The following is a 9,072-nucleotide window of genomic DNA, read 5'->3' as shown; positions in this document are numbered from 1 at the left end:
ATTCCCCGATAATTCCGATTCTTAAGAGAACGGATCCAAAAGCATCACCAGTATATCGATTAGTTATTGACCTGCACAAATTAAATAAATGTATTGTGCCACAATACCCTGTGGTCCCAGATATCTCTTCATTACTCACAGCTATTGACTCAGAAGCAACGTTCTTCACTGTAATTGATCTCAAGAATGCTTTCTTTAGCGTCCCAATAGATCCGGAAAGTCAATATCTGTTCGGATTCAGTTTAAATGGACGAAGTTTTAAATTCACACGCGCACCTCAAAGATTTACAGAAAGCCCCAGCATCTATAGCCAAGCACTAAAACGAGAACTTGACAGTATCCACATGCCAGTTAACACTGCCTTGCTTCAATATGTCGATGATCTGCTGATCACCGCCCGAAGCGAACCTGAATGTGAAACAGCGTCACTGACGGTTTTAAAATTTCTGGTCGACAAGGGGCACAAGGTGTCCCCTTCTAAGCTGCAATTCTGTGTCCCGCGAGTTGTCTACCTTGGGCACTCGCTGTCCAAGGAGGGAAGACAGCTTACACCCGACCGCATCCAGTTAATTGCTAACATGCCACCACCCAAGACACAAAAGGGGGTGCGGGCTTTTATAGGCCTCACTTCATACTGTAGGCAGTGGATCCCTCAATATGCATTTCTAGCAAAACCACTCATCCAGTTGACAACACAGGAGGCCGCCACACCGACTGTCCTCCCTTGGACTCAAGAACATACACATGCTTTTGAAAACTTAAAGAAAGCTTTATGCCAAGCACCTGTTTTAGCAACACCATGTTACAATAAACTGTTTACACTATTTGTTACAGAACGCGAAGGTACTGCCTTGTCAGTACTCACTCAGGAACAAGCAGGATCACACAAACCATGTGCTTATTTCTCTAGTACATTAGATCCAGTAGCTCAGGCTCTTCCTGCGTGCCTGAAATCAGTGGCAGCAACAGCTTTAGCAATCAGACAAAGCGATGCCATAGTGTTAGGACATCAATTGACAGTACAAGTACCACACGCCATAGAGGTTCTCTTGAACCGCACACAAACACAACACTTGACTATAGCGAGACTCACCGGTTACGAATTGACATTGTTTCAGCCACACATAGAAATCAGACGTTGTAATACGTTAAATCCTGCCACACTTTTGCCAGTAAATGGAACAGATCCATTAGCACATGATTGTATTGAAGTCATTACTATCACGACAAAACCCAGACAAGACTTGACAGATATCCCTTTATTAGACCCAGACTTGACATTGTATGTAGATGGTTCATGTATGAGAACAAGTACAGGAGAGTTAGTGGCCGCTTACGCAGTCACAACAGACACTGAAGTCATTGAAACAAATTGTATTAACATTTTGTCAGCTCAAGCAGCAGAGCTCATCGCTCTGACACAAGCCTGTATTCAAGCCAAAAATAAGAAAGTAAACATATACACAGATTCACGTTATGCATTCGGAGTCGTCCATGACTTCGGCGTACTGTGGCAAGAGAGAGGTTATTTAACTTCTCACGGTGCCCACATCCAACACGGACCCCTCATTCAAGCACTATTAGATGCGATTCATTTACCTACTGCAATATCGATTATGAAATGCAAAGCTCATACAAAAGTTACCGATATCATTTCTCAGGGTAATGACCTAGCTGACAGAACAGCTAAATAGACTGCTCAGAACCAGACTCATACAACTGACGCGACAAAGACAATAGTTCCGACACCAACACATTGCATGACAGTTAAGGATCCCGCCCTTGATATAATTGACATACAGACACACGCTACACCAGAAGAAATAAAGAAATGGACTGAATTAGGAGGGATCCAAACGGATCAAGGATGGATGACGAAGGAAAAATCTATATGGTTTCTTCCCGATTCCATGGTTCAAGTCATCATTAACACAATACACAGTCCAGCGCACCTAGGAGAAAAAGCTATGCTAGACAGTATTCAACACATTTGGTTCAACAAACACTTGCGAGCAGCAGCCAAACAGAAAGTACGTACCTGTATGATATGTTGTCAGTTTAATCCAGGTAAAAGCATCCCCGTAGAGCAGGGTGGATTTCAACCTCCCGATCATGCTTTTGAAGTCCTCCAGATGGATTATATCCAGATGGAATGATGTCGAGGATTCAAATATGTTCTCGTAGTTGTCTGTGCTCTTTCCCATTGGACAGAAGCATACCCGGTTTCAGATTACACTGCCCCGACTACTGCCAAACAGCTAGTGCGAGAATTCTTCCCACGATATGGTTTGCCACGTGTTGTATACTCAGATAACGGCCAGCCATTCTCATCCGAATTAATGAAACACGTTTCACTTTTGTTAGGCTACCAATGGAAATTCCACTGTGTCCGACATCCTGAGGCAGCAGGTCTCGTGGAACGCCATAATCAAACTCTGAAAATTAGATTGTCCAAAATATGTAGAGAAAAAGGTGTCGATTGGATAGTAGCCTTACCAGTTGCACTCTTTTACATGAGAATGGTAGCACATTCTCGAACAGGGCTATCCCCGTACGAGGTGATCTTCGGTAGACCACCAAATATGTGGGGGACGCCTATACCTCGCAAAATCACTGATGTTGACTGTAATATGCTGACAGATTACCTGGCTTCCTTGATGTCTGCACTACAATCTTGTCGTTCACAGGTAGCTGCAGCTTTTCCCGATAACACTGAGGTGAAGCCCCATGACGTGGTTCCAGGTGATCTGGTCCTAGTACGGAATTTCGACCGGAAGACCCAACTGGAGCCTAGGTGGAACTCGCCAAAACTTGTTCTACTAGCAACAAGGACAGCCGTGAAGATCGAGGGACGTAAAGGGTGGTTGCACTCGAGTCATATCAAGAAATTTTATGGACTACCGTCCAGTGTGAACACTCAACCCTGCATTTCCTCACAGACAGACTCAAAGCTCCCCTTGGTTGAACCCACGAAAACGGAACTTTATAAACTGAAATTAAGGTCTAGCAAGTCAGACAATTTGATTGTTTAAGTCCTCTCCAAGGTGAATCGGTTGAATTTGTCTCTGACATGTATCCTCTAGACCAGAATAGAGAAAGAAATCAACAGATGCAGCTTAAAAAGCATGCGTATTGTAAATCGCTTCGTAGTCATTGCACAGTAACACTATTAATTTTGTTCTTTCTAAGTTCTCTGATCATTATAACTAGTATATTACTTCGTATGTATTACCCTATTTCTAAACGTGCTTATAATGTTACTGCTGAACATTCTTTTAGTGAATTACCTCTGCATGAGTTGTCCTATAGATTTGCGCTGCGCAACAACACATTCATTAGTATGTTACATCATTCCCATCAGACCAGCAATGCTACAAATTGTTGGATATGTGGCCGACTCCCTCCTTATCAGAACTATAAGGGAGTTTTGCCCCTCTTTCCATATCCGTTCACACACAATGGCTCCTGTGGAGCATGGTTTAGTTTGATTAATTCCCTAGATTCAAATTCCGCAGTTTATCAAGACAACTGGGTATGGGGAAACCTGAACTTGGTTTTGCTTAGAGTCTGCTACCCTAACAAGGAGGGACTTCCCAAAAGAACAGGAACTGATCTAGAAAATGAAGTATATGGATTAGGTAATTTTACACTTAACCTCCTGATTCTGAATGTCGAATCCGAAGCTACACCAATCTTGCCCGCTATGTCAGTATTCCCAGTTAAAGGGGAATTATGTGTAAGAAAGAATGGTTCCATACACATGGGCCATAGTAAATGCACCACTGTAATAAAATTCAGTGATCAAGGCAAATCTACATTTAGAGCTTACCGTCATTCTTACTTCATATGTGGCCAGACCGCATATATATGTCTACCTCTAGATTGGGATGGTACCTGTTACATAGCATTCCTTCTGCCACCTGTTTTCCTAGCGCCTCCTGATTATCACAGAAATACCCATTTAGTACACAATAGACAGCAGAGAGATCTCCCGATTGTCGACTACACTGAAACGGCATGGGAACAATATACAGATTTCAATAAAGGTTTCTTTCCCTATATAGGTACAGTCACTAATAGTAAGCTGATACGTAGATTAACTAGAACCCTTGAAGCAGTAGTAAACAAGACTACTTCCGCCTTAGGCAATTTAACAGAAGAGCAGTCTGCTATGCGGATTGTTGTGCTTCAAAATCGTCTTGTCCTTGACGTCATCCTGGCTGATAGGGGCGGAGCTTGTAGGGTCATCGGATCAAGTTGCTGTGTTTTCATACCAGAAAACTCGCCGTCAGTATATAAAGCCATAACTCGCCTTCATAAGATTATAAGCCAGATACACCAGAGTCCAGGCACCTGGACTTGGTCCGGTTGGTTCTGGAGCGTGTTGTCAGCCTGGGGATGGAGGATCCTATCCTTCCTAGGTATTGGCTTTCTCATACTATTCAGTTGCTGCTTATGTCTACAATGTGGGCCAGCGATTTGTGGCCTGTGTGCCACATCGTGTATCCCACCTCCAAGTTTTCGTTCAAAATCCCGGAAGAAGAAAGAAGAACAAATGATGCTATATGAACAGATCGATGGATTGATGAAGATCGATATCTCCTGAGGGTCCGTAGGGGACAAGGAGGGAATGAGGAAATATGAATTTTGTGATCAGTTATGTCCCCTATCGTAGACCCCAACGGCTCCATGTGCATGCTATAAGTACATGTATGTTCCCTCCAGTTCTAGTTATGAAGACGCAAATACATGTGCGTCCACCGTCAACATGTCCTCTTTCAGATCCACCATGAATGGGTCAGATATTTCATTCCTAAGTATGAAAGGCCACCGACTTTATGTGGTTCACTTTCCACATTTTACAGATTCAGGCGAGTAGGCCCTGAATTCTGCCATCAAGCCTTTTCCTGCCTTCTGCCTCTGAAAGCTCCAGTCCGAGCATGCATCTGTATCCATGAACTTTGTCCTACTCCCTGCGCGGCTAACGGTGCCTGATCCAGCCTGTTGCCGGCCAAAAACTGTATTTCACCTTCAAGATTATCTACTCCGCTCCTCATCCGATGCATTCCTGTCTAGTAGTTTAGGTAAACATTCTTCCAGCTACCGTGCAAAGGGCCAGGCCTCACTGTCCTCATGCAAGTAATTCATAGCCCCTGTTACCATGGAAGATTCCTGCCCCCTCGCATCTCATGTAGACACTTAGACGCTTGTACACGCACTAACAGTCAGTATAGAATAGATTTCATCCTAGAGACCTTTCCTTTTGGATAATACAGTTCTTTAAACATAAGATATTAGATATGATTTGGGATTAGGTTGACATGACCCCCCAGACTTCTGTCTCCACATGTAGAGCTAAATGTCAAGTCCCCTTCACCCTCTAGTTGCACGTCAATCACACGTCATGCGGCTGCGCGCGCATCTCTGCCAAGTATTTCTGCTGACATTGCAGGATTCTCTTATGGATCCACCCACTTGTGACATCATGTTTAATGACGTATTTTAGTTACACCCATGTTTACGCCTTTTTTCGTTACGTATGTGTATTATATCTGTATTATCAGCTGTTACGCCTCTTGCATCTGTCTTAATGTAATGCTTTCCATATAAATACCATTACTTGTCAATAATGTATTGCCTTCCTTCCTGAACCCTCATGGTGATGGAGTGTGAAGCCTGCAATTCGAATTGTATTTCCTTTGTAGAGGAATAAAGCCTTTTAGAACCTCTAATACCACGGATTCTGCCTCTTATATTTACTGAGTTATTCTTACTAGACTTTACCGCATAAAAAATAGTACCGGTAATGAAATATTTACCACACTGGACTAGCCCATGGACTCTCAGACGGTTCAATTAGCCCCAGTTTCAGCATCTTAGCAACCTTAGCTGCAATGCTGGCTCTGACATGGTTAGACAACCTGTACAGTTTACTTTTGACAGGTAGGCTGTCACCAGTGTCAATGTGGTGCACACATCACTCAGTGATACCTGGGGTCGAAGAGAACAGGCCAGCAAACTGCTTCAGCACTTGCTTGCAGTCTCTATGCTGCTGGTCTGTCAATTTGGGAGAGAGCACTACTCCCTCCACTAACCCATCTTCCACATTAGTGGAAAGGTTGTCGGGCACAGGCTCGGTTTCCTCCTCCACACCCTCATCAGTGACCAGTAACATGGTCATATCTGCCTTGTCATTGTGGAATGTCAATCTATTCACATGCAGAACCCTGTGAGGGTTCCTGGGGGTGCCAAGGTCAACCAAATAGGTTACCTCACCCTTATTTTCTAAGATTGGATAGGGCCCACTCCACTTGTCATGGAGGGCCCTAGGAGCCAAAGGCTCCAACACCCACACCAATTGTTCTGGAGTATACTCAGGCATAGTAGCCTTTTGATCGTACCAGTGCTTCATTTGCTCCTGGCTGGCCTCCAGTTTTCTATTTGCCTTGGACATGTACTCTGCCATTCTAGATCTCAGGCCTAGCACATAGTAAAGCACATTGTCCTTAGCTTCCTTAAGAGGCTTCTCTAAAGACTCTCTTAGCAGGCTCAATGACCCCCTCACAGGGTGTCCAAACAACAACTCAAAGGGACTGAAACCAACCCCTTTCTGTGGCACCTCCCTGTAGGCAAACTGTAAGCATGGGAGGAGAACATCCCATCTCCTTCTGAGTTTCTCTGACAACACATTTATCATGCCCTTCAGGGTTTTATTGAATCTCTCAACAAGACCATTTGCTTGTGGGTGATCCCACATAGCAGTCAGATAGCTGGACAGGAAGTTCGTGCCCATATCTGACCCTACCTCTTTTGGAAAACCCACTCTGGTGAACACACCAAGCAGGGCTCTAGCCACCGCAGGAGCATCAATGGTTCTAAGAGGTGTGGCTTCAGGGTACCTAGTGGCATGGTCAACTACCACTAAGATATACCTATTCCCTGGTGCAATAGGTGGGTCCAGGGGACCAACAATGTCCATCCCCACCCTCTCAAAAGGAACCCCAACCATGGGCAGTGGTATTAGGGGAGCCTTTGTCTTGCCCCCTGCCTTGCCACTGGCCTGACAAGTGACAGAGAAGCTGCAAAACTCCTTTACCTTTTCAAATATATGGGGCCAGTAGAAATGGGTCGCCAACCGGTTCCATGTCTTGGTCTGTCCCAAATGTCATGCCAAGGGGATATCATGACTCAAAGTCAGGATAAACTCTCTGTATTTCTGGGGCACCACCAACCTCCTGGTGGCCCCCTCCTTGAGGTTTCTGGCCTCAGTATACAGCAGTCCATCTTCCCAGTAGAGTTTGTGAAACCCACTGTCATCCCGCTCCTCCTGCTTGGAAGCAATCCGCCTCAAGCCCTCAAGGGTGGGACAGTCACGCTGCCCCTTACTGAACTCCTCCCTGGAGGGTCCACCTGCTCCTGTCATCTGACAGCTATGGCAGGGACGGAGTCCCTCCTTCAGTGGCCAGATCCTCCCCATCAGGGTTACATTATTCCTGTACCTCTGGAGTTCCCTGGGCTGGCTCACCAGGCCCAGTGCCCTTGTCCTTGGATGCTTGGCCCATTGTTCCAGGGTCTAAGTGTCCAGCCCCTCCCTTCTGGCTAGTCTGTGACCTAGTCACAGCACATACCCACTCAGGGAGCTCCAATATTTTCATATGGAGTCCTCTCTCCACCTCTGACCACACAGAGGCTTCAAGATCATTGCCCAGTAAACACTGGACTGGGAGCACCTTTGACACAGCTACCTTCATAGGGCCTGACACACCTTCCCATTCCAAATCCACCAAAGCCATAGGATGGAGTTTGGTAGTGCTGTCTGCATAAGTCACCTGGTGAAACTCACCAGGTAACAACCTCTAAGGAGGCACCAGCTCATCCAGGACCATAGTTACACTAGCCCCAGTGTCTCTGATAGCCTCAACCTCAGTCCCATTCACTTTAGGCCTCTGCCTGTACTAGTCCATGTTTGGAGGTAAGGCAGCAAGGGTTGCAATATTCACCCCACCCAGGGACACTAAGGTTGCTTCCACCACCTGACTACCCCTCTCTGGGGCACCACTCTCCACCCCTACACTGACACCGGCAATCCCTGTGGATGGCCCCTTAGGGGGGAGCTTCTTGGCGCAGACAGCATCTCCCTGCCTTTGCCCTGGCTGGTTACAGCCAAAGCACTAAGCCACCTTTGAGGGGTCAAAGAACCTACCAGGCTTTTCCTGAAACCCCCTCTCTTTAAATTTGGGTTGGCTCGGGCCCCCCTCCTTCTGCAGGTTTTTGTGGGTCTTTGGAGGACTCCATAGGTTTTTGACCACCATTTCCCAGGGCTTTCCCTTGGGAAGGGACCTGTCCTCCTTTCTTCTGGTCACCCCCCTGGTGCTGAATGTAAACCCGGGTTCTCACCCACTCATCAGCTGATTCTCCCAGCTCTCTGGGGTCTGTCAGCTTAGAGTCCACGAGATACTGGCATAACTTCTCTTCTGCACAATGCGTCAAAATATGTTCTTTCAGAAACAAATGATATAATCCCTCATATGTGTCAACTTTTTAACCAACAATCCAGCCTTCCAGTGCCTTCACTGAAACGTCCACAAAGTCTACCCAAGACTTTGAACTCAAATTCTGGGTGCCTCTAAACTTCACCCTGTATTGTTTTGAAGTCAGACCATATCTCTTGACTAAGCATGCCTTCATCTGCTGGTATAATTCTGCATCCTCTTCCTTCAGGGTCAGGAGCCTATCCCTCCCAGCTACTGGAATCAACTCCCACAGGAGTGCACCCCAATACCTAGAGTGGACCCTACTCATTTTAAGGGCCTTCTCAAAAGCTGCTAGCCACCTGTAAATGCTATCCCCCTCTGTGTTACTTGGGCACTGTGCCCTTGGGAAGTTTCGGTTCACATCTACCACCCCTGGACATCTCAACATCTTCTTCACTTTTGCTGCCACCATTCCTCTTCTCCTCCTCCCTCTCCCATTTTCTTCTAGCCAGCTCCAATTTCTCCCTCTCCAAGGCAATCAACTCTAAGCCTGAAGATGTCTCTCCGCAAGAGACGGTAGTGGTGCCTGAGTAAGGGA

Source organism: Triturus cristatus, chromosome 1_1 (assembly GCF_964204655.1).
Source record: "Triturus cristatus chromosome 1_1, aTriCri1.1, whole genome shotgun sequence".
NCBI lineage: Eukaryota > Metazoa > Chordata > Amphibia > Caudata > Salamandridae > Triturus > Triturus cristatus.
This window is presented reverse-complemented; position numbering follows the sequence as displayed.